The sequence below is a fragment of the Coturnix japonica genome, chromosome 8 (genome assembly GCF_054131305.1).
Source record: "Coturnix japonica strain WE chromosome 8, WE-NBRP24, whole genome shotgun sequence".
In the NCBI taxonomy this organism is placed as follows: domain Eukaryota; kingdom Metazoa; phylum Chordata; class Aves; order Galliformes; family Phasianidae; genus Coturnix; species Coturnix japonica.
Window position 1 is genome coordinate 32,479,218 of NC_140670.1, and position 24,320 is coordinate 32,503,537.

General features: G+C 44.4%; 2 long non-coding RNA genes across 2 annotated transcripts; both read left to right on the plus strand.

Moving 5' to 3' along the window:
- Positions 1-758: 758 nt before the first annotated feature.
- Positions 759-3,989, plus strand: LOC116653629 (uncharacterized). Its single transcript, XR_004307828.2, has 3 exons — positions 759-859; positions 2,772-2,894; positions 3,649-3,989. It is a non-coding gene; the product is annotated as an uncharacterized LOC116653629 (long non-coding RNA).
- Positions 3,990-13,003: 9,014 nt separating this feature from the next.
- LOC146760033 (uncharacterized) lies at positions 13,004-17,033 on the plus strand. The gene is made up of 3 exons (XR_014949003.1): positions 13,004-13,155; positions 14,798-14,975; positions 16,873-17,033. It is a non-coding gene; the product is annotated as an uncharacterized LOC146760033 (long non-coding RNA).
- The last annotated feature ends 7,287 nt before the right edge of the window (positions 17,034-24,320 follow it).

Consider the following 24,320-nt stretch of genomic DNA (forward strand, 5'->3'; position numbering starts at 1 on the left):
AATTAATAGCTTCACATCTGCTTAAAAAGATAACGCTGTCCTGAACAAAGCGTGACTTCCTGGTTTGGTATAATGACTCTTTTTCAGATGATATTACAGAGCACCATAGAATATGAGATGAACCTTAATTAATATTCTTTCAATTACAATATATTTCACTGTCAAATTCTTCTGATATTCATGAAGTGGTGAGAAGCTGGTTATAAAGCTAATGATGAGGAAACTAAAAGAATAAGGGTCCGACTCTATCTTCTCCTAGAGAAGACAACTATTTAATTCCTATCTTCCATGCATTATTCAGTGCTTTGCTTTTAAGGGTATAGGAGCTGATCCAAATTCTGCCATCACTTATATGCAGAAAATACAGAAGTATGAAAATTTCATTGAAAGTTCATTTCAGATTTGTTCCAGTTTCTTGAAAAGAGAAGTAGCTTTGTATGGATTAATAGCTGGGTCAGTGTACAGCTGGCTTTGGCCATTTGCTGTACTGACTGTGCAGCAATGGTGTTTTTTAAGCCCTTGTTGAACTTGAGCTTAGGCTGCTGCTATTGCTCTGGGCAGGAACAGGAGATCTGGTGGTACCAAGTGATGGTTTGTGCTGGCAGATTATGTCCTTGCTGGATTGAATTGAGAACTGAACATAAAAGCGCTCAAAGTTGGTTTTATGCAGCATGTAGAAAAGGGGTCCGAGCCACAAGCTCTCCCTTTTGAGGCGTCCTCCTAATATAATAAAACAGCCTTATTTTATTCTGTTTTTTAGTGTAACCAGTTGACACCCATGAACGATGCTTTCCCGAGTGTTGCTGCTTGACTCTGCTTTATGTACCTCACTGCTGAATGCCCAACCAGCCGTACTGAGGTGAGAGGTGTGACTGTAAGGTGTCAAATGCAAAGAAAGCTCTGTTTGAGACTACGGGTGATATTAAGAATGTGTATATATATGAATATTTATGAGTTTCTTAGAGCATTGCCTTGTTGAGCTTGTCCAGAGATCAGTTTGGCCTTGATCCTTTTTTTGTCTCCCCATTCCATGTCCAGGTTGAGCCGTGCCTTGCCTTTAGAGCTGTGGCTCACATACAGGTACATTTTCAGGTTCGTGCATTTGGCATAAAGGAGCATTTAATACTGCCAGTAAAGAAACCAAAGATATAGACAGGTTTTGTAATTACAAAGTAGCTTTTCTCTCTGTGGTACTTGAGATATAAGATGATAGGATTGTGCAGTCATAAAAAAGGAATAGCTTTTCAAAATCAGCTGCATGGTGACTAGAAAATAATCATTTTTTACAATAAATAAATCAAAAATCATGTTTACAGCTCCTGGAGTTTAGAAATAACAGCTGACAAAGGAAATAAAATCTTGATAGTAACATATAACTGTGAAAGAAACCACTTTTCAGTTGACCTACTCTAAAAGTCATTAACTAGCAATGTGCTGACAACACAGGAAAAATAACCTCGCAGAGACTTTCATTGGCTTTCCTACTGAGCATCACGTAATGTCAGAGCCAGCATAGGAATTTAAGGCAGCAATCATACAGCATGTCCTTAATTATTTCATATCACATTAGATGGGCAGTTGCTGTTGATCAGATCACAGAATGCCAAACTCAGTGCTCATATCAAAATCTCAGTGCCAGTTACTTTCCTAATGAAAATGGATCCTGCTGGTGGTTTAAGATCAAGCCCATGGCCATTCTCCAGAGATAAGATTTTTGATACTAACAACAGGTACTATAGACTAAAGGCTTTCCTCCCATATAAACTCACTGAAATAGCTACCCACCCCTCCATGTTCCCACTGGGCAGCTCAGCTTCCAATGGTTGGAAGCCCAGTTGGGTTTTCTCCCTTAGGTAAAAATAACCCAATTGCCTGATTGCTGTGGGCTTTTTCAAAACCTTAAAGGTGTTTTTCCTAGAGGAATGAGTCCCAAAAATCTCTTTGATATGTCTAAAGTGAATCCGTCTGAGTCACATCTTGTTCTGCAATAAACCTACCCGTCTCCTCTCTCCACTTTTATAGCTATTGTTAAAGAATACAGCTGGGACGGTTTTGTCAGATGATATGAAGCTGTTGGAGAGAAAGAAAAGCACTTTAAATAAAGATCATTCTTTTTAAAGTTTCCTCACATTGGTTTTTTTAATGTAACCTGAAATAGGCTTACAGCGATTGGGTTCATTTTCTATAAAGGCAGAAAAAATCACTTCAAAACATTAAGATTATTCCAGCTGTGCCCACCCGAAAAGGAAGGGGGCTGTGGGGCAGCTGGACTCTTCTTGTGTCCAGGTTCATTAGCTTGGGGTGCTCTTTGAGCTCTTGCTGTTGACATGCTAACTGACGTGCTGCACAGCAAGCTGATTTAGCTGTTATTGCATTCCTTGCAACTTTCATCATGTTCAGAGCTGGGCGTGCAGTGAACAAAGGTGCTCAGGTAAAGGCAGACCTTTTTGCTAGAGAAAATCCTTTAATTTTCTTTAGTGTGTGAAAGCCACCACCGAGCACTCAGCACATCGCAAGGATGTCAGTAATAACAGAATGCCTGCATGCAGTAAATGGTGGATTAAACCTTTGCAATCCAGTCGCTCTCCATGACACACAGCCCGGTATTTTGTAATTGTGGTGCAAATTGCTTTCCAAGGAGATCGTGTTCAGCTCTCAGTTTCTGCAGTGACATACCTGAAGAGGTGAAGTCCTTTATACTTATCATTAAAACCCAGCGATCTATACAAATCACTTCCCAACATGGCACTCACTCTTTTAATCTGAGGCAGATAACCGGCGCATCCCGGAGAAGCTTCAGCTCTCATCTGGGTGACAGATAAGAAATTTCATCGGACAGGTTTCCCTTGTGATAGACAGAAGTAATATCTCCGGCAGCAGGAGTGCTCAACCATGTAAGTCTCTATAAAGTTAACAGTTTGGGAGTAAACAGCTTTTTATGCAGGGGGAGATGTAAGGAAATACTGCTCTGCTCGCGCTCTGCCATCGAGTTAAGGTTCCAGGCACAGCAGAAGGCTGCTCCAAGGCTGATGCTTGAAAACAGACCTGGAAAAGTGAGGTATTATTCCACCTCTTTCAGGAAGTGAAGTGGTCTTACTAACAAGAATCGCTTTCAGTCCATATTACCAGGAGGGGACCCAGAAGGGCCCCAGGGACTGTGGATGGGAGCCCCACTGCCCAGGGCTGTGCTGCTCTGTGCAGCAGGGAGTGGGGGAGAGGTGAGCGCAGAGCAAACCTCTGCCATGGTATTGTAGCTCCTTGGTGCGCAAGAAAGCTTCTGCACAACCAGGGTGTTGCTTCAGGTGATTGCGTTTTATCTAAGATGTGTTTGTTGTTAAAGAAGGGGAGGTGATTACAGTTATTTTTCTTCTTAGAAAGTGTAATTTCTTTTGAACCTTTAATACTTAATCGTATTTGGTTTTCAGGATTAGTGCTTGTTTCTATCTAATGAAGTAGAGTGAAACAGCAGAAACTCTGCTGATAATAATGATATTTGTTCTGTCCCTCTCCACGTACCAAATGACTGCACAATTAAATGCAAAATAGGCAGAAAGCAGAACCGACTGAGTTATAAAATGACATGCTCTCCCCTTTAGAAAGCAGGAGCTGATCTGCCATGGGTGAGAAGTCTTGTTTTACTTATTGCAGGCATGAAAACCCGGTGGAGTCCTGAGTGCAGACAGTGCTAAGAAACAAGGCAGGGCACAGGGCGCTGATGCTGGTGGTAAACACGTACCAAAGCAGCTCTGCACAGATGCCTTTGTGATGATGAAGAGTCAAAATGTTGCACCTCAGGGATTTTCCAGACCTTGCCTGTACTGGGGAATAAATTCAGGTGAGCACGATCTCATCTGCTGCTGAAATATTTGGCTGTATTGTAGAGTACCTAATGTCATTTTTGCAAGGAAATAACAACTGACTGGGAAACGTTCTCATAAGAGATGGGCTTTCTATGCTCAGAAATCTTTTCTGTACTGAGGAGCTTTGAAGGAGATCAGCAGGCATTGCTGGACATAGGGAAGGATGACTCAAGCCTTGTGCCCTGGGCAGGTGTGGGGCATGAGGGCAAACCCTGACATAAAGCAGCATTAGTCAAAGAATGAGGAAAGGAGCATGGAGTGCTGGTTTCTTTGTCATTGATTCCATCTTGATCATCGCCTCAGTGGTTGCCTGCAGTCTGTAAGGCAGGGAGAACCACACTGTGGCCTAACAATACTTGAAGAGAACATATAAACATGAGGGGGCATGGCTGCTTACGAGGGTTGCCTGTGATAGAACTAGGGAGGATGGTTTGAAACTGAGACAGGGCAGGTTTAGGTTGGATATTAGGGGGAAGTTTTTCATCAAGAGGGTGGTGACGCACTGTTCACAGGTTGCCCAAGGAGGCTGTGGATGCCCCATCCCTGCAGGCATTCAAGGCCAGGCTGGATGTGGCTCTGGGCAGCCTGGGCTGCTGGTTGGTGACCCTGCACACAGCAGGGGGTTGGAACCAGATGGTCACTGTGGTCCTTTTCAATGCAGGCCATTCTATGATTGTGTCTCCAAAGTGATGTAGAGAAGTTTTGGTGGGGAAGCTGTGTTGTACCAGGACTCTTGCAGTACTGAAGCAAGCAGTGGGTTCTACCTGAACAGGAGCAGGAGGTGCCAGTCCTGGCTTCCACCACGGGCTTCCAGAAAAGGTGGTGGGAAAATACACCCAGCATTGTTTACTCACAAAGAAAAGCAGAAATGAAGGGGCAGAGGATGTTGGGCTGCTGCTGTGAGAGGTACAGATGGTCCTGGGAACAAAAGGAGCTGAGTAAACAAAGTGAGCAACAGTTTTTCGCTTCCCCTCCCTGCTCCTTCTGAAATGCTTTTCATCTCTCTCAACTCACCTTCCAGCTCTGTTCTGGTGGATGGAGGAACAGAGAGACGAACTCTCCTGCTGACAGCAGGCAGCTGGCACAAAGAGCGCAGAAAATCCAACTCTCCTCTCCCAGACTCCCATAAAAAGAATAGAGGGCGATGCGGCCGCTGGAACGGCGCTCTGAAGTGTGTAGTGCCGTGGAGATAAAATAACGGTACTTCATTCATATTATCTGAGCAGAGGAGTTGTGAGGAGCAGTGCTGGGTTGGCTCGCGCTCTGCTTGGCTCCTGCACATCACTGCTTCCCTGGGCTCGTGGCAAATGGAGACACTGAGACGCTGTGGTTTAAGGCACAAACAAATAAAATATCATTTCGCTATATAAATAAAATCATAGCAGTGAATTATTCAGATTCTATGCTAAAATATTTTTATGAATTCAAGAGATCTGAAACTATATAATATGTCTCTCTAAAGACATTTTAGAATATTTATGAAAACAATTCATAAAATTAAATCCCATTAGTTCTAGATTAGCACTTGACATTTGTCAGACTAATAACTTTTCTTAGCTAGAGGGGATCCCCTGACTTTCAATAACACTTAATGGATTCTCTTCCTGATATCTGTTTGGCAGGGCTGGGCTTACACTTACTTACATAAATGGCCCTGATCTGACAGGACAGTGCTTTTCTATGGGATGCGGGTTTACTCTGCCCCTTTTTGCCAGCTACATATATGCATGCATTCCACTGGTATATCTGCTTCACATCTGTTGTGTTCTTTACAATTAGCTTAAGCAAGAAAATTCACACATTGGAAACAGTGAATTCATTTATTCTTCTGCCAGTGCTGACAAAGTTGTTTATATGGTTGTCTGCATGTTTGGAAGGAAGATTGTCTTGGTTTGATTAATACATCATAACTGTTCATGAACCATGTCTGCTTGTTTGTCACATTCTACACCAGGGATGATTTTTATGGAGATTTCTGAAGCGACGTCTCATATTTCCATGGGAAAATAAACGAACAAAATTCAGGAAGCAACAAAACCGGATCAAAGAGGCTTCACTTGTGCCTGATCTGAATGCTGTAGTGGAGCAAGTCTCACGCTTTGTACATAGATGGGAGCAACTTTGATGTCTGTGAATGTAAGATCAGTGTAATATATTGTTTCAAATTACAGCAGAACAAAGTTGTCTCAGACAACTGGAAATGAGAATTTGAGATAGGTTTATGTACAGCAGCCTTTCATACAGTACTGCCATGCTGCAGGTGGGCTGCACTGACTCACACTCCCTCCAGATGACAGGGAGCTGAGGTGAGTGTTTAAGTGTCTGATCTACAAAACACACAAGTTAGGTTTAATTCAGATCCTCACCAAGGTAAAAATGCTTTAAATATGAATGAATTTGCAGTGTTTAAATAAATAGGAAGCTTATGTGGCATGAATTACCTTCAAAACAAAGCAATTCACTCTGAGCATTTCTTCAGTCTTTCCCACTGGTCTTGGAAAGCATTTGAATGTGAACCTTGAGATATCTTCTGTCACCATAATATTTTCATGTGGTTACAATGAGGAGGAAAACACCAAAAATGTCACAAGAAGAATTTGTGTGAATCCTGGCAACCCTGCATGAGCTCTATGGGTGGGACCGTGTGTCAGAGATCCCTGCTGCCAGAGCTCCTGGCAGTCACTGCAACCAACCGCACAGCGTCCGGCATCAGTGGTAGGAATGTTTATTTCTTACAGACAACATAAAAGTCTTTCTTTGGAAGAATCAGAAAAGAAATAGTGTCTCATCTCCTACTTCTGTAGCCTCTTTGGGGTCAGGGCTTCGCTCAAAAGCTCTTTTGTTGAGCTTTTCCCTGTGATTCTGGCATCATTCTTCTCTTTTCCATCTCCAGCTTCAAACCCAGCAGCTCACGCATGTGCTTCCTACTCATCCCTTGGCGTTTTTTGTTGGTAAATTTCTCTTTAGATGGGAATGTGCCATCAGCTCCACTACCTTGGTCAACAGAGGGACAGAGTGAAGGAAAAGCAAGCAGTCTGGAGGTAAGGAGATGGTAATTCCACTGAGCACAAAGTACCTTAATAGGTTAGAAACAAACATGACAGAACGAAAAGAATGTGTCATAACAGAGGAATTAAAATGAAAAAAGATCAGCTTTTACACAAAATAATCATTGTGTAGATCAGAAGTGTTAAATATGGAGTGCACAGCACTACAAATCTAACCACAGCGATAAAAAAAATGGAAGGGCTGTTAAAACCCATAGCTGTGATAAATGCTCTTCTTAAATGCAGAAAAGATACAGGAATCATTGATAGTGTTTATTACTGTTTCTGTAATAATCCTTTCAAGCTTCCAGCAGCTCTGTCTTCTACTTTGGGATACTATTGTAGGAAACTGCCATTCCCTGAGGCAGGGAGGCCCTGCTATGGGGCTTTTTCAGAGGGAGGAGGGCACGAGTGGGGCTGAGGGCTTTGCTTGCACATTCCCCCTCCTACTGCTGGGGTGTCCCTGTGTCCTGATGTCTCTATCCTGATGTCTCTGTGCCCTTGGGTCCCTGTGTCCTTATGTCCCTGTGTCCCGTTCTCTCTATCCTGATGTCTCTGTGTCCCAGTGTCCTGGTGCCTTGTGCCCTGGTACCCCCTGTCCTTGCATCCCTGTGTCCTGGTGCTCTTTGTGCTGAAGTCTCTGTATCCTGATGTCCCCGTGTCCTTGTATCCCTGTGTTCTGGCTCTGCAGAATGCAAGGACTGTCTGTAGAGGAACATGTAGGAGATGTCACTGCAACCCATTGCATTCCCTGGCTTCCCACTGGGCTGCACGCTGCTGGTGGGGAGCTCCTGTCTGCGTGTGTCTGTGGCTGTGGGATGGGGAACAGCTTTGGCTTCAGGAGCAAGTATGTTCTAATGAGGAGATGGGGTAAGAAGCCATGCAGGAGCTCCCATTAAGAGCAAGGTTTGCTGCTTGCAGCACTGTCACAATTATTGCCATCCCTGCTATATGCATTTCAATCCAAATCTTCACATCCACAGGCAGCACTTATCCAGGTGGGAGCTCTGCAACACCACGGGGTCCCCATCGGTGTCACTAAGTTGGGAGTTGTGCAGCAAAATCAGAACAGGGTTAATGTTAATGAATGCCTGCAGACAATGAGCTGAAGGGCCGCGTGAGCTAATGATCGCTCTGTGTCTGAGGGATCTCATGGTTGTTGTGAGGGATTGAGGAGGATGGAAGAGAGCATCCCCTGGAGGACACACCTTACTGGCTTTAACCAGAGCTTTTAAAGGAGTTCTAAATGTGTTTCTCGCTCAGCTACTCACTCCTGAGTGATTGAAGGCTTTTGTGCAGATTCCTCTTACTGCACAGGCACATTGGTCTGGTGCTAAATAGAACCAGACACAACTCAGGGAAACATCACCTAGGAGCCATTGCAGCTAGATTGATAAATATTGCATGGCTGCTGAACGTTTAGTAGCTGTAATTAAAGCTAATAGGATGCTTGCAATTAGTAATAGGGAGAGGGGAATTGTAAAAAGCACAGCTACTCACATTATTTATTGCAGACACTTAGACCTTGATCGTCCTGAGACCCTCGTATTTAATAGATGTAACCAACGGAATGCTTGTTTAGCTCTGGCCTGCAAAAGGTATCCTTCATTTTTTCTTTATTATTATTTTATATATATATTTTAATGCATAATCTATGGGAAAGAAGGATTTTTACACTTCATTTGAATGGAGTCTGCGTATGAACTGCTGGGTGCAGGCAGTAACTCTTCATGCTGTATTGTACCATAGCTGTTGTTGGGCAGGAAAATCAAATCCTTGCTAATTATTGCTACGTCAAGCAAAGTGTGTCGTCTTGATTTTAATTTGATAGGGCTTTTTCTTTTGCTTTCTTTTCGTTGATGCATTTAGCAAATGTAATGTGTTTCACTCATGGAAGAGACTTCTTTGCATGGAGCTGAGGTGTCTGGAAGCAGGTGGGAGCAGGGCAGCAGTGCTGGATGAGCTGGGGGCTTCTCAGTGCTTCTGTCAGGGGTTAGATGGGACACAAGAAAAAGACAATGGAGAGAGAGCATTCTGAAGTGCTAAGAAGTAGCCATTTGTTGCATTAAGTCCTTTGCAGCAATCATCCTGGTGCTAATTCAGGGACCTGCCCTCTGAGCAGAGCAGCTCTGGGGGATGCCTGGTGTGATGAACCTTGTAGCTTGCAACCCTAGAGGCTTCGGAAGCCTCTGCAAAGCTCTTGAAGGTGCTCCTTCTATGTGTGAGGCTTCTATGCAGCACTACCTGTGCTGTGGCTGCTTTTATACTCAGGTTGGTACCATGTCCACCTGCAAACCAGACCCCAAGGCTTCAGATAGACAGAAAAGCAAGAATAATATCCATTATTATCATTTTGCATTTAAATTTTCTTTAACAAGCATCACACTTCTACAGTACTAATTGAGCTTTATGTTGATATTTAATACACCCATCTGTCACAGTGGTCCAGAAGGAGAAACAATTATATATGGAGGTGAAAGATCTTGTTATGCATTGGAAAGATGCCATAGCAAATTAAAGGATCATAGAATAGCCTGGGTTGCAAAGGCCCACAGTGCTCATCCAGCTCCAACCCCCTGCTGTGTGCAGGGTCACCAACCAGCAGCCCAGGCTGCCCAGAGCCACATCCAGCCTGGCCTTGAATGCCTGCAGGGATGGGGCATCCACAGCCTCCTTGGGCAACCTGTGCCAGTGCGTCACCACCCTCTGGGTGAAAAACTTCCTCCTCAGATCCAACCTAAATCTCCCCTGTCTCAGTAACTTAATGAAGCATGGATGGCTCAGGTGCACATGAGCTGTTATGTGCACTCATATGAGCATGTAGGAGTTCAAAAGATACAGAGGGGCAAAGTGTTTAAAATGTCTCTAGGAAGGAAGGAAGGCTTGGCAAAGTCTTTGAAAGGGATCAAGCTACTTAGAGACACAAATTGACTTTCAATGAGGCATTGTAACTCATTTTTGAAAGCGAGTCTTGAGTTCCCGTGTCACCTACAAGGCTTTGAAAGGGTCATCTGTGACTGCCATCACATTCTGCAGAATTTACAGCCTTGGGTGGAGGAATTTACAAAGAATATGAGATGCAGCAAAATGAGAAGGGAGGAAATGAACTGTATAGAAGTGTCAAGTGAATTGTTTCCGAAATCTCTTCCATTTCACTGTATCTTATCTAAAAATTTGTATCAAATGGAACATTTAAGTATTCATATTATCTCTACGTTCGTCTGACATGAAGCAGATTAGCCAACGGTAGCAAATTTAGTATGCAGGAAAATGGATTTAAGTAACAAAAGTACACAAAAGCCATCAGAGAAAACATGCTGAGCACCATTCTTACAAACTCTGCTCCAAACCTGACCATCAGATGTGTTTAGAATTGCTCCCATAGGGCTCCCTGCTCTGTGATGTAACCTGACTGTGGGGTACAGCTCCTCATCTGCATGACTGCAGGTTGTTCTCTGCCAGGAGCTGCTTTCCCCCACATCAGCACTGGTGGCTGTTGGTGTCTGAAGGGACTCTGGATGTCTTTGACTGATAGGGGTGATAATAGGAACTTTTAAAATATGGTATGCACTATTTGGGCCCAAAATCACAGATGTGCTGAAGTTCTGACCTCTCTTCCTCCCAAAGTACCAAAAATGTATTTAAAGGTGCATCGTGGCCATCACTAAGCAAATATATGCCATAAGGGGCTGCCCAGGGAGGTTGTGGATGTCCCGTCCTTGGAGATGTTCAAGGTCAGTTTGGATGGGGCCCTGGGCAACCAGATCTAGTAAATGTGTATGTTTGGTGACCCTGCCAGGCAGGGGGGTTGGAACTACATGACCCTTGAGGTCCCTTCCAACCCAGGTCATTCTGTGATTCTGTGGTGCAGTTTTTCTAGGAACATACCATAACGTCCAGCCCACCCCAAGTCCCACTCACCTTTGCTCTGTGCTGGATATATTCCTTTTTACCAAACCACGGCGTTTTGCTGCTCGGCACCGTAAGCATCTCGCAGCAGAACAAGTGTGTCTGTGAACACGTGGAGCAGTGATTTGCATTAATTACTCCCAAAGTGGCTGCTTTTCCTGCTGTGAGATGCACATGGATTCATTCTTCACTCCCAGCGATGCTGTGGCACTCTTTGAAGATCCCCAGCTTCCTGTGGCACAGTCAGATGTGTCACGTCAGAGGGGAGCAGCCTTTCAGAAGCTGCTATGTTGGAAAAGCAAACAACATATGCTGGAAATGCAAACGTGGTGTTGGATTTATTGCAAGAGCTGCTGATGGAAATTACATACAGAATCACTGAGTGGCTCGGGTTGGAAGGGACCCCAAGAATCATCATGTTCCAACCCCCCTGCAGCAGGCAGGGCTGCCAACCTCTAGATTTGGAGTGAATCCCTGTGTAATATGGGCTGGGTGATGTTCAGTAGAACTTGTTGTTTTGGTTGGATTTTGAAGGGAGAAGGAAAAGGTAATTCAGTGTTATCTAAGCAGAGGAATGGAAAGCTAACGGAAATAGTGAGAACACCATGGTTGCACTGAAAGTATATTGTGTCCATTTCCCTATGGAGGAATGAGCTGCTTTTGCAGATGTCACCTTGTCACAGGAGACCATGACATGCTGGCTGCCAGCTGCTGGCCCTGTGAGGCTGTTCCATGAGGGCCATGGCTTGCATGTCATGACTGTTTGCCCTGTTGCTTTCTTTTGGTGGTGATTTTGGACTTTATTTACCAAAGAGGTAGAAATTGCAAAAACAAAACCAAACAAACCCAGATATTTGGTATCATCTTGAAATTTCAAAGAATTAGAAGGAGGAAAATGTATTACTGTGATCTTTGCATAGTCACGTGCTGAGCCTTAGGATCTTGAGGCTGTAGAAGCAATTGGGGCTATAAAGTAAATTTTCAGACAGGTTTTGTTGTGACTGTGAGTTGTGTTGTACGACAGATCCATCTCCATAAGGATATCCCTCCTGGCTGCATATAGCAAGTCAAAAAAACAAATTGAATAGGAATGTAATCACCCTCCCTACACCATATCCAGTTATGCTCTGAACACTCAAGCCCTGCAGGATTAGAGCTGAAGCTTTTTTGCTGTATTTCAGCGCTCATTGGTCCAAAACAGCAGAGAGATGCACAGAGGGGTCCTGCAAAAAGCTACTCCTTTGCAAGCAATCTGCTTTGATAGGAGATAATGGCCAGTGAAATAGAATTAAATCATTTATCTTTTGTTTGAATCAAAAAGGAATCTACAGCTCCCTGCTTCTGCCTTAAAGTGCATGCAAACAGGTGGCAGCATCCTCTAATATGAAACTTGGTGTCAGTGCTCTGAAGCAAAGAGCTGCATGGTCCTCAAGCTGCTCCTTAACTGTTAGTCCTAAAGTCAGTTATTTAGGCTTAATCTAAATTCAGTCAGTCCAAACATCACTCATCCAGTAGTCCTGAGATGTCATCTCAGCCCCCATCACTGCAGTGCTACACAAATACACAACGTGGACAAATGTTCCTCGCTCATATTTTTTCCCCTAAGTAATACATAACTTAAAACATTGATTTTTCTTTGAAGGGTAATAATTTCCAGGCTATTACTGTGACACAAACAGGCTTGCTTTATTGCAGCTGGGAAAATCCTGAAGCTTATAGGATATGTTTGATATATAGCATACACGGTATACAAAGGGTAGGTATACAGGATGTGGTCTTTGTGCAGCTGGCCCTGTTGAGTATATGCTGTGTTACTCTCACTTAACTTCTCTGCCTGAGTGTATCCAGGGCTGAATGTCACTCATGCAGCTCTCAGGGCAGAAGTGCTGCCTGTTTGGCTGCTATGTGCAGCCTGGCAAATCTGGCCTCTGAGTAATTAACAGAGGATTTGACAAGCTGTGCCAACAGGAAGGCTTTGTAGATTAGATGCAAGCACCTTAAGGTCAAACTCACTTTTGTCCCTGCAACCTTAACGCTTCTCCATATATTTCCATCCTGTGCATTGAATGGAAAAGATATCATGTGAGCATGTAATTACAAACTGTATTATAGTGCAATAATTCCTCCACGAGACAGCTAAATACTAACTGAGAGCTAATCTATCCAAAACCAATATCACAGCCCCAGCACAAGCTGGACTTGGGCCAGATGGGAGCCGGGAACAGCTTTTGTCACACTGATGAATGCGGTGTAGCTGCCAATGGATGGAGAGCTGACATCCCCTTATGTCCTTCCAGACCACTCCCGTGCTCAGTCCTGTGCCACCATCACTTCTGAAGGTAAGGACAACTTGTACAAGAAGGTATTAACACCTTTTGGGCTCTCCTCAGCCTTCTCTTCTCCGGGCTAAACACCCCCAGCTCCCTCAGCCTGTCTCCATATGGGAGGTGCTGCAGCACTCTGAGCATCCTCATGGCCACCTCTCAGCCCACCCCAGCAGCTGGCTGTCACCCTCTGGCTGCAACCACCCAACCAACTCCATACCCACCCTTCAAACCTATATCTCTCCCACTTAGAGATAAGGAGGTGCTGTGTAACCATGTCTGAGGCCTTGCAGACACCCGGGTGGATGACACCAGTTGAAGGAGTATAAAAGAAAGTGAGACCATCAAACCAAATTCAAAGCAACTTTGGGAACGTTATGGTACTTTTAATACAAGTGGATGTGGCTGATATACTTCTGTCTACTGGATCAGCCACAGTGACAGCTGAACAGAAAATCCATTAGAAAATTTATATGTGTACCGTTGTCTGGAGCTGGAAGAAAGCATATTTTGATGTTCAGATACAAGAAGTATGATGTTCAGGGACTGGAATAATCCCCACAGGACGTGGTTCATTCGCAGTACATCATCCAAGGACAGCCAGCTGCAGGCTCTGCTCTAATTTCCTGGTGAGCTTCCCCATAATATTTATTGTGCAGACAAAAGAAACCACATCTAGTGAATATTTATATCAGAAAGAGAAGGATTTTTTAATAACTGATAGTCCACATGTCCCTGAATGGGAGAGACTGGAGCAAAAATGGAGAGGTCTAAGTGTGTAAACAGTCTGAGTGTAGTTTCTAATTGGGTATGAAAGAGAAACATTATGGCTCTGATTCATTTTTACATAGAGGGAGGAGATTCCAGCCAACACATGATGGATTTTGCCCCAACCTGGTGGCTGCAAATCACACCCCCTGTGGCTGCCAGTGTGTCCCAGTAGTGCTTGGCTCACCAGGGCCAGGAGCATCAGGACCATGCACGAACTGCATCTGGGTGCTATCACCTGGGGCATAGAATCATAGAATGGCCTGGGTTGGAAGGAACCTTGTCAAGTTCCAATCCCCCCGCCACAGGCAGTGCCACTAATCTCTGCATTTAGTACCAGCCCAGGCTGCCCAGGGCCCCATCCAACCTGACCTTAAACATCTCCAGGGATGGATGGGGCATCCACAGCCTCTCTGGGCAGCTGTTCCAGCACCTCACCACTCTCATAGTAAAGAACTTCCCCTGACATCCAGCCTAAATCTTCCTTCAGCTTCAATCCATTTCCCCTTGTCCTGCTGTTATCTACCCTTGTTAAGAGTTGACTCCCCTCCTGTTTGAAAGGCTCCCTTTAGGTACTGGAAGGCTGCAATGAGGTCACCCCACATCCTTCCCCAGGCTGAACAAGCCCAGCTCCCTCAGCCTGTCTTAGTAGGGGAGGTGCTGCAGCCCTCTGAGCATCTTTGTGGCCTCCTCTGGACCCTCTCCAACAACTCTCTGTCTTTCTTGTACTGGGGGCCGCAGACCTGGACACAACACTGCAGATGGAGCCTCAGGATGGCAGAGTTGAGAAGGACAACCACCTCCCTGTTCCTGCTGGCCACCCCTCTGCTGATGGAGCCCAGAATACCATTTGCTATCTTCTTTTCTCTTGGCATCTTTTGTCTTGTAGGAAGATGGGACCAGGACATACCACAACTGCACAGTACTTTGTACAGTGCCATGGATTATGCCATACCTGTACCTGACGCGCATGCACCACTTTGGGATGCAGTCAGTGGGAAAAAGCCTCTGGTAATGAACAAATTGAAGTTAAAACCAGCACTTTAAGTTTCATCTGAATATTCAAGGTGAGTCAAAAATACATGACAGTAAGTTGTTGCTGTTTTTTTTAAAGATTTACTAGTTGAGCCAAAAGTTTATGCTGGATGTTGTGGTAAATATCATCTCTGGATGCAGTGTGTGGGGTCAGGGTAATCCTAGGGACCTCAGAGCACTAAGAGATAGTGGAAGAAGGAGGACAGATATTACTTCACCTGCAGGCTTTAGCATGGGCTGCCATGTGAAATGTGGGCTGGAGAACCACAGCTTGAGAATAAAAGCTGCTGCTGAAAACCCACAAAACCACGGAGACAATTCCAGCTGGCAGCTCAGATCCATCAATGTCTCATTAAACAAATGCCTCCCTTATGAACGAAAGAGGGACAGACCCAAGTCGTGTGTGTTTCTGAGTGGCTATTTCAGAACAGAGCACAGGAGTTAGTTAGGGAAAAACTGCAAGTGGCGATTTGTAAATTTTGGAGCTGCTGATGGAGAGCTCCAGCAAAGGCAAAGTGCTTTGTGAGCAGCTGCTGTAGAGATGGACAGAGATTTCCTCAGGTGGATAATCCCCCGAGCAGCAGAGGTAAATTACAGGTGTGTTTGTCAGCAGAGCTCAATCTGGCTTTCACTTCATTATGTCAGACTTGGTGTTCACGTGCACATCACTGCAGGGGACTGAAATTTCTCCATCCCAGACAGTGAGAGGCGTTTTCAGCAGCTACTTTGTGCTGCAGCACTGCCAGCCCAGGGAGTGAGCTCAGATGAATGATGCCATCTCTCAGTCCTGCTCACAGAGGAGCTGAACTCTGCCTGGCGGCTGCAAATAGGTACAGACAAGAGTGGATGCAGGATGGGAAGCTCTCGCCTCTCACCTGAAACTCAGCAGCCAGGGAGCTCAGTGCTTGCAGCTGCTGCTCTGCAAAGAAAGAAAAGCTGCTGCTCAGCAGGCTGTCAATGGGGTAGTGGTGTGGGGTGCTGCACCCCAGGGATGATGCATAGGCCCCCATGCGGTGCTGGTGGCTTGGTGGGCATGGTGGATAGGAGCAACCTTCAAACTCTTACATCACACCTGGGGTCCAAAGAGCTTCAGGGTACCCCACTCTTTACAGAAAGCCATGGAGGCAATTCCCCAGCGAGAAATAGCAAAGGAACGCTCTGGCAGTGGCACCTCCTCTAATCTCAGCACCTTCAGCCCTTCCACTGGAAAAAATGAATGGCTTGCAGGAGACAATAACATTATTATAAATCAAGTTGTATTTCTATTATAATGACAAAGGGAGAATGCACTTTCTATATGCTGAATATATTCGTGTGGTTATATGATAGTAGCATCCCTTAAATTGATTATATTTATCAGCTGAAGAAAACAAATTTCTATATACAGAAGAAAATAATTAAAGGGAAGGGGAGAATAATAGCAGCTTCACAGCAGTCAGGACTAGCAACGTCTTAAGAGAAATATTGATGTTCTTTTGGATGCATGTCAAGGAGAAATGGGAAGATAGCAGAGCAATTTCTTCTGCAGTTATAACTACAAAGTATCTTTAAACACTTGCAATCCTGTATACCTAGGATGATGTTTTGTTTCCAGCAGACTGACTTGTTTTCTCTGATGGGAAAAAGAAGAATTGGTTACAGGGGAATTTTTGTTTATTCGTCTTTTTGGAACCTGTTGAGTGTCATCTGTGCTCTGTTTAACCTGCCATATCACTGCAAAAAAAGAAAGAAGAGGAAAAAATACAGCCTGCAAGTACAGGATCATTGTGGCAAGGCCCAGTGGTGCTGTTACACTTATTTAAGGAGGCTACTGGCTTTTCCATCATTTCCCCTCTGTTTTATCCAGCTGCTGATGATTTGGCAGAGATGTTAACCCAGGGTGGCACCTGAGTGGGTGGAGCATCCTTAACCCATGGGCTTGTTTTGCAGAGTTAAGAGTGCAGAGCTGGGAGGAGCTAGAGCACAGGCATTGCAGCAACACACAGCATGGCCCATCTGGACTCATGGTAGCACCTAAGGTATGTGTGGGAGGCATGCAGCTCCTCGTTATCAACCTGCCAGGGCTGGACAGGACAGCTACAGAGCCACAGGTGTGTACAGCATTGCTTATGTATTCACCTGATATATATATACCTCAGAGGTGCTCGATGGGCCTTTATTACAATGCTGGCATAGAGTGCTGTTGCTAAAGCTGTCAGGGCTTATATCACTTGAAAAATAATTGTCCAGTCTCTGAGGACCTGGGTAGTGCTTAACACAACCATTTTTCTAGGCCATAATATAAAGCATGACATTGATGTACTGCTACTGCACCTCATAACTGAATTCTAGGACCTGCGTTCCTTGGGTTTATTAGGGACGTTCAGATTGAAGTTGCAAATCTCCATGTAAAGCTCGCTGCCATTGCTCCCAGGTGAGGCACCCACAGGGCTCCGGTCTCACCAATGGCAATGCTGCTCAGGGGATGCACGGGAACCCAGGTGTAATGCACAGAGGGCTGCAAGTTAAGCAGGAAGCAGTAGGGAATGACAAAAGGCTGATGAAGTTTTCCTGAACTACATGTTCTTCTTTTTAATTCTAGCTTCCTTTATAGATGCTCTGATAAACAGCAAACAGCTTGTTAACAGTAGCAAAATGGAAATTTCCTCTGCACAGTATAAATTGCAGTGATATACACGGATATAAAACACAGTGTAAAACTACACTCTTCTTTGCAAAAACAAATGTGTCTCAACGTTGTACAAGAAACACTAATACAGTACAGCCATTAAGAAATATATAACATTGACATTAATTGAAGTGAAACGAGGTGTGCTTGGATGAATAGAAGTAGGGGAAACAGGTGAATTGTGTTTGTAAGTGAGGGAGGGACTCTGTAATGGGGTGGCTATTGTGCGTGGTGCGACTCTCCGGTCATTATTGCCATCTCTGGAGTCAGCCATAGACTTACCACCACGTAGCACTGCTAGTTATGCACCCCTGAATTGCCTCTGTTGTTTGTTTGTGTAACTCACATCCTTCTTTCATACCTTTATCCTTTTGGTGACATCATGTTTTTTATCATGTTTTGCTGCCCAGTATCATTTAACACACGGGTCTACTCACTAAAAGAGGCGGTCATTGCTGTTATCCCAATGCAGAGCAGCATAACAGCTTGGTGAAGGCATGTTTATGAACTCTATGATGCAACTTTCTGCTATTTTTTATGTAATTGAAAAATTATCAACCTGACATTAAAACAAGTCTTGGTTTAAGGGAGGGTAATTTTTGCTAATGGATTGCTACATTTCATTTCCATATCCTTTTTCCAGCAATTTTATGTTTAAATATCATTGCCCCTTTGAGTTATGTAAGGCTTTTTTCACCGTGATGTTCCAGCAATTTGCCAGCCTCGTGTGTATAATTAGTTTAATTAGCACTACAGCTTTAATGGAACTATTGGCGTCTGCTACACACACTGTGTTCTTCACTGGACAAAGTCAAAAGTTGTGTTTCTCTATCAGCTGCAGCTGAATTGCTGAGTCCTTCCCAGGCTCTGTGTCTTCATGTTTTGCCCTTTCAGGGAGCATCACGTTCTTAATATTGGCTGCAATCTCTGCCTGTATCCTCTCTCCACTCGGGACACGGGAGTGCACACTGGGCATGCTCACTGCGCTGGTTTGCACAGCTGTCAAAGTACGTTCCCTTGGCCCTTCCGATAATCACTAATTATTAATAGCACACAAAATAAATAGTATTCTTACTGTCTTGGGCCGTGCCTGCATAATGGATGGGGAAAAACAGAAGCAATGCATCTTCTTAACACAGAACATTTCACCAAGCCCAGCAAAAGCTTGACATTGAAAACGACTCCTGGGGAAGTGTCGAGATGACAATGGGGAAAGCATTAACGATTCATCCATGTGCCATTAGCCCTGCATGTTAGACCTGACGCTGTGCGAAGTCAATAGATCACTTTTATGTTCTACAATAGAAAAACATTGAGTGGGAAAGGAAGCGTATGACCTCTGGGCTACATTAAACCGCTATTAAGGAAAAGATCATTATCTGAAAAGTGCAAAACCATATTAATTCGGTCCGCTTGTCTGTCAGACTGTGAGCATTTCCAATCTGTTTCCTCTGGTGTCACCTGGCAATCGATGCATTAATGCTCGGCAGAAGCTCAGCAACTCAAACACAGTGTTAAGAGAGCACATTCACCTGTATGATCATCAGCATTTGTTAAGAAAATGATGCTTGTTTTATGTCTCAACCGCCTCTTTCAAAGGTGGTTGTGGCCAACCAGCAGTTCAGGTCTTTATAAGAAGAAACGATATACTACTTGATGTTATCTGCGTGTTTCTATTCAAGCCATTAAAGCACACAAGAATCAACTGTTTTCTCCAGAAAAGCACAGTGCTTTTCAAAGGAAACTTTCAGGAAGAGAGCTCAGTTCAGAGGAGCCAAGTTCTGCACATCATGTGAGTGCCATGAGCACATCCATCTCCATGCTGCAATGGCAAACACCAACCTGCACCTGGGATGAGGCTCTGAAAGCAAAGGTCTGTGATGAGCTCTTCTATTCTCAGAAAGAAACCATCACCTCCAGAGCACCACAGTGAGTCTTCTCCATTTTGTACCTGAAGGCCAAACCGTTGTGGAAGGTTACTTTCTACCTGTGGGTATTTGTAATGAGGAGCATGTGAGTACTTCTCTTGGTTATGTGTTGATCGCACATGAAACTCAGTGTGCTTAATGCTGTGTTCCTGCTCACTGCAGAGATGGTGCCATCAATTGTGGAGCCTCCTGAAGGAGAGATTTCATTTCCAGGCTCACTGCTGCCTCTCACACAGGCTGTGCTGGCAGCACTGGTGGCTCTGTGATGCAAATTGGACAGGGCTTTGCTTCAGGAGGGACTTGCTCCCCCACCCTGTACCATTTTTAATGCTCACACTTGGCAGCGATCTCAATTAGTCTTGTTTTAATTTCAGCTGACTATATTATTCCATTCCACATTGATTTCTAAACAACCATTTTTATTGATTTAAGACACTAAAGCTGCCATAACAATACAGTAATAATACAATAAAACAGCAATAGATTTTTATTTTGCTTTATTTATTTATTTTTTTATTAGGCTGCAAAGCAACCTCATGTGGGATCGTGGAGCATGTCCATGACCAAAATGCTGCTGTGGTGCTGCAGCTCAGCACAGCTGCCTTGTGCCTGGATGCTTACACTAATGGGAGAGATTCTACTAACGTGGGTGCCAGTGACGAGCATCCCCCCAACGCCAACAAGAAGGGTTGGAATGGCAGACTGAAGGTCAGTGCACACTGGGTAATGCGACATCTAGGGTTGTTCTCCAATAAATTACTTGGAAACCTGAAAGCTTTGTGGATATTATGGGATCAAGCTGGTGTAAAGCTGGTATGAGCTCCAGATCCCAGCAGTGCTGATGGAGCGATGATGAGCAGTGCCAACAGCACTGGCACTGCCTGTCACCTGACCCCTTCCCAACCAACTGCTGCTTACACCACCACAGTTATAAGGAGCTGGCCGCAGATCTATCATATGCAGTGGGAAAGCAGAAGTAGGGAGAGGGTCCCCTGAACTGGCTTAACAAAAGAAATCCCCACTTGGGAATGGATAGATGAAGATCAGAGCCAGAGCAATGATATTAATAACAACTTTTAATTGGCGTGTAGCAAACAAAATCCAGAGGCTGGGGAACTTAACCCACAGCTCATGTGCTGTTATTGCTTGGTACTGTTTGCCAGTGAGTTCTGCTGTGACTCATGGAATTGGGCAACCGTTTTCCCTTACCCCTTCAAGAAGCATATTCAGGAGGTATCTTTATCATTTTACTTAGTGGTGCATAATAGAGGCCAAGGAGGCAGCGCTATTTTTTATCTATCTGCAGTAATTAGGTGGAAACTTAGTACTAGAAATGGGCAAACAGAATTAACCACCTTATTTAATGGAAAACGAGAGACTTAACATAGCAGGGTAAATATAGTTCAGTGTGTATTTGAAAGTTAAATGAGATGTGCATTAGAACATGTTTTAGTTTTAAAATAGTTTCATACTTAAAATCACTCGTACAGTCACTGTGGTTAAATGTATTCAGCAGGATGGGGAAAATAGGCAGCTTTGGGGCTTTGGTGGCGGTGTAGTTTGAGTGATGCCTGTCAGTGGGATCACAGCCTGAATGTGGGCAGGGGCAGGGCGATGCTCAGGTTTTGGGGGTTCCTACCACTCTGATACTGCAAGAGTAAATGTGCCACAATGCTGGAACCACGAGACAAGCTGGGGGGGGGGGTTGGGAATTGTCTGGGGCCTCACAAGTGGATGCATTAGTCTGATTTCTTACCTACAAGCCCCTGTTTGTTTCTCTAAAATGAGCATTTAATTACTATGCAAGGAATCCGTCATTCAGGAGCATCCTTATGGAATAAAACCAAAGGATTTCTTTCTCCCCCCCTGTTTACAGGATTAGTTTATTTGTTGGACCAGAATTGTCTTAATCCTCTAGATGTCCTTCAACAAGTTATAAACAAGAGCAACATCTTTCCGCCAATGGATTTCATTTAACTGGCTCTGATAATTTATGAGATGTTTGCAGTTCTGAGTCCCTTACAGTAATGACTTGTCCAAATAAATTAACATGAAAATATCCCTTGTTAACACCCAAATAATTAAATTCTTTCATCAACAACATCCCCAAATAACTTGCATTGACTTTAGTCAAAGTTTGTTAGAATGAGGGACTTACTGTGAAGCACAGCTACTCCGCCATGAACCCAGGACTGCTGATTTCCAAGTTAAGTAACTGTTCTCATTTCAAAGATCTGTCACCAAGTTCTTTTTCAGCAAAAATAGGCCAGAAGGAATGAGGATGAAGCACAGGAGATGCATCAAATTCAGGTTGGGTATCAGAGCAATGGCTGCTCCAGTGAGCGTCCAGGCGCTGGCACAGCTGCCCAGGGGTGGGCAGTGCCCATCAGTGCTCAGAGCTGCGGGGATGTGGCACTGAGGGGGTGGGCAGTGGGCATGGGGGGATGGTTGGGGTTAGGATTCTCAGTCAGCTTTTCCAGCCTGAATGGTTCTGTGAATCTATGATCCTAGGAAGAGGAGTGCATCCCCCTGAGCCCCACAGGGAGCAGCATCCTACATGAGCTTACAGAAACGCTGACTGGCTGTAGGTACTGAGAATCCTGTGAAGCCCAGAGGAGCTGTGTAAGCGTGTTCCCCAGCCCAGGACTGCAGTGCAGGACCCATCACCAGACAGATGCTTCCAGGTGCTTTTTCACCCTGTCTTCCTCCATAGCTACTGTGGCAGCTGAGTCCGCCCAGCAATACCAGGTACTTCATGCACAGGAAAACAGAACAAACCAATTTCAGTAAACTATGTGAGACTCCTGGAGGATCTTTTTGTTAGGAGTTGAGCAGGCTGTAAATAACAGAGGCATTAACAGTAATTCACACCCCTGGGACAAGCCATAGAGGATTACAGCCGCGTGGAACCATTTGCCTTGAGAAAAATGACAAAATTTCCAAGGACTAGATGGCTTCTTGAGAGAAGATTTGAAGCTCAGGCTGCACTTGTCTTGAGCCTATCCGCTATCAATTCCAGTTCGTACAAAGACATTTACTCCTATTATTATTATACCCCTGCCCTTTCTCGCCCTTGAAGTATTGGCATTGTGGCTCTGAAGACAGATTCAATTAACAAACCGGATAGATGCTGACCTTTCCGGGGTTGTTATTCTATCCTTGATTTGCTTTAGGGGAGAAATATTTCTTTCTTGTATAAATATGAAATAACAAATAAATAACCAACAATTGATTTGTAGTTTCAGGAAAAAAAAAAGAGAGGGAGAGAGGAAAGAAATGAACTAGTCAGGCACGGACACTGGCATTAGCTGAAGGGCTCTGGCACCTTGTGCAGGGATTACTCACTGAGCACGCTGCCATCCATCATGTTTACAGAGCTGTTGGGGGATTTCTAGAGCAGTTTTTTTCCAGAGAATCAGGTAACTGAGGCAGCATAGAGCTTTGCACCTTTTTGTTACCACTGTGATTCATTTTCTGCAGCCCAAAAAGGAAAATTTCTTTTTTTCGCCTGTATTTTTCACACATTACAGACAACTGTCTCACAGCATCATGTGGGATTGTTGGGATGGGGATACAGGGACAGGGTCAGGATCAGCAACAGGGATAGGGATGGGGATAGAGATAGAAACAGGGATAGGGATAGTGACAGTGATGGGGCTACGGATAGGGATAGGGACAGGACCAGGGATAGATAGGGGTATGGAAAGAAACAGGGATAGGGACAGAGATAGGGATAGAAACAGGGACAGGGATAGGGTGAGGGACTGGGAAAGAAAAGGGATAGGGACGGGGATAGGGATAGAAACAGATAGGGATAGAAACAGGGACAGGGATAGAGATAGGGATAGGGACATGGACATGACTAGGATGTGGTGCTTTGGGACATCCCATTTCTGATCTCTGCTGCATGAGGATCCACTCTTCCCAGGTAAAGGTGAGCTTGGTCATAGGGTGTTCACTGAGCACTGATGGTGGTGCTGGAAATCCGCTTTTCTGTAGTGATTGCCTTGCATCCATGCATGGCCAGGTCCAATGTCCTGCTGAAATGGCTTTGTGCTCACTTGTTTACCTTGGACAAGGCCAATAAACCCACAGTTATCCTGACAGTGATTGAATGGTGTTTGGTATTGACTCAGTTTTTCCCGGTGAAGACTAAAATGGAGGTGGGTGATGGGAAAACAGCCTTCATAGTGGGGGAAGGAAGCGCACGTTCTCCTGCTCTGTGCTTCCATCTGTAGCCACGAGCAAATCAAACTTTGGATCTTATATAAAAATTGCTTCCTGCTCAACAAACACATCAAGGCACAAACTTGCTTCATTTATATTCACATGCCACAAAATGATGGTTTTATACTTCAAAACAGCTTTCTTCCCCTCTCCCCTTCTGTCCCCACATGCACACACTTGGGACAAGATCAAACAGTTCTTTATTTTTCTCTAACAATAATGTAATTATTATACAGTGTTAATTGTAAAGAAATCTGAGGACAACTCAGCATGTAAAAATTGTAATTAATATTTCTATACTACTAATTATTTTATAATTACAATTACGTCTAATTATCATCCTTATTTCAATAATTCCATGCTATCACTCTACAAGTATTACACTTAACCTTTTCATTACTGATCCTGCCTGTTGCTTTTTCTCAGGCTAATGAGCGGCTCCATGGGTTGTGCCACTTACAGCAATGGTCGCCCTTCTTGCTGGTTTGTGCTATTGCTACTAAAGTCACTTGAATTCTTGAGTTTGGGTTCATTTCCATTCTTGTTGGCCCTGA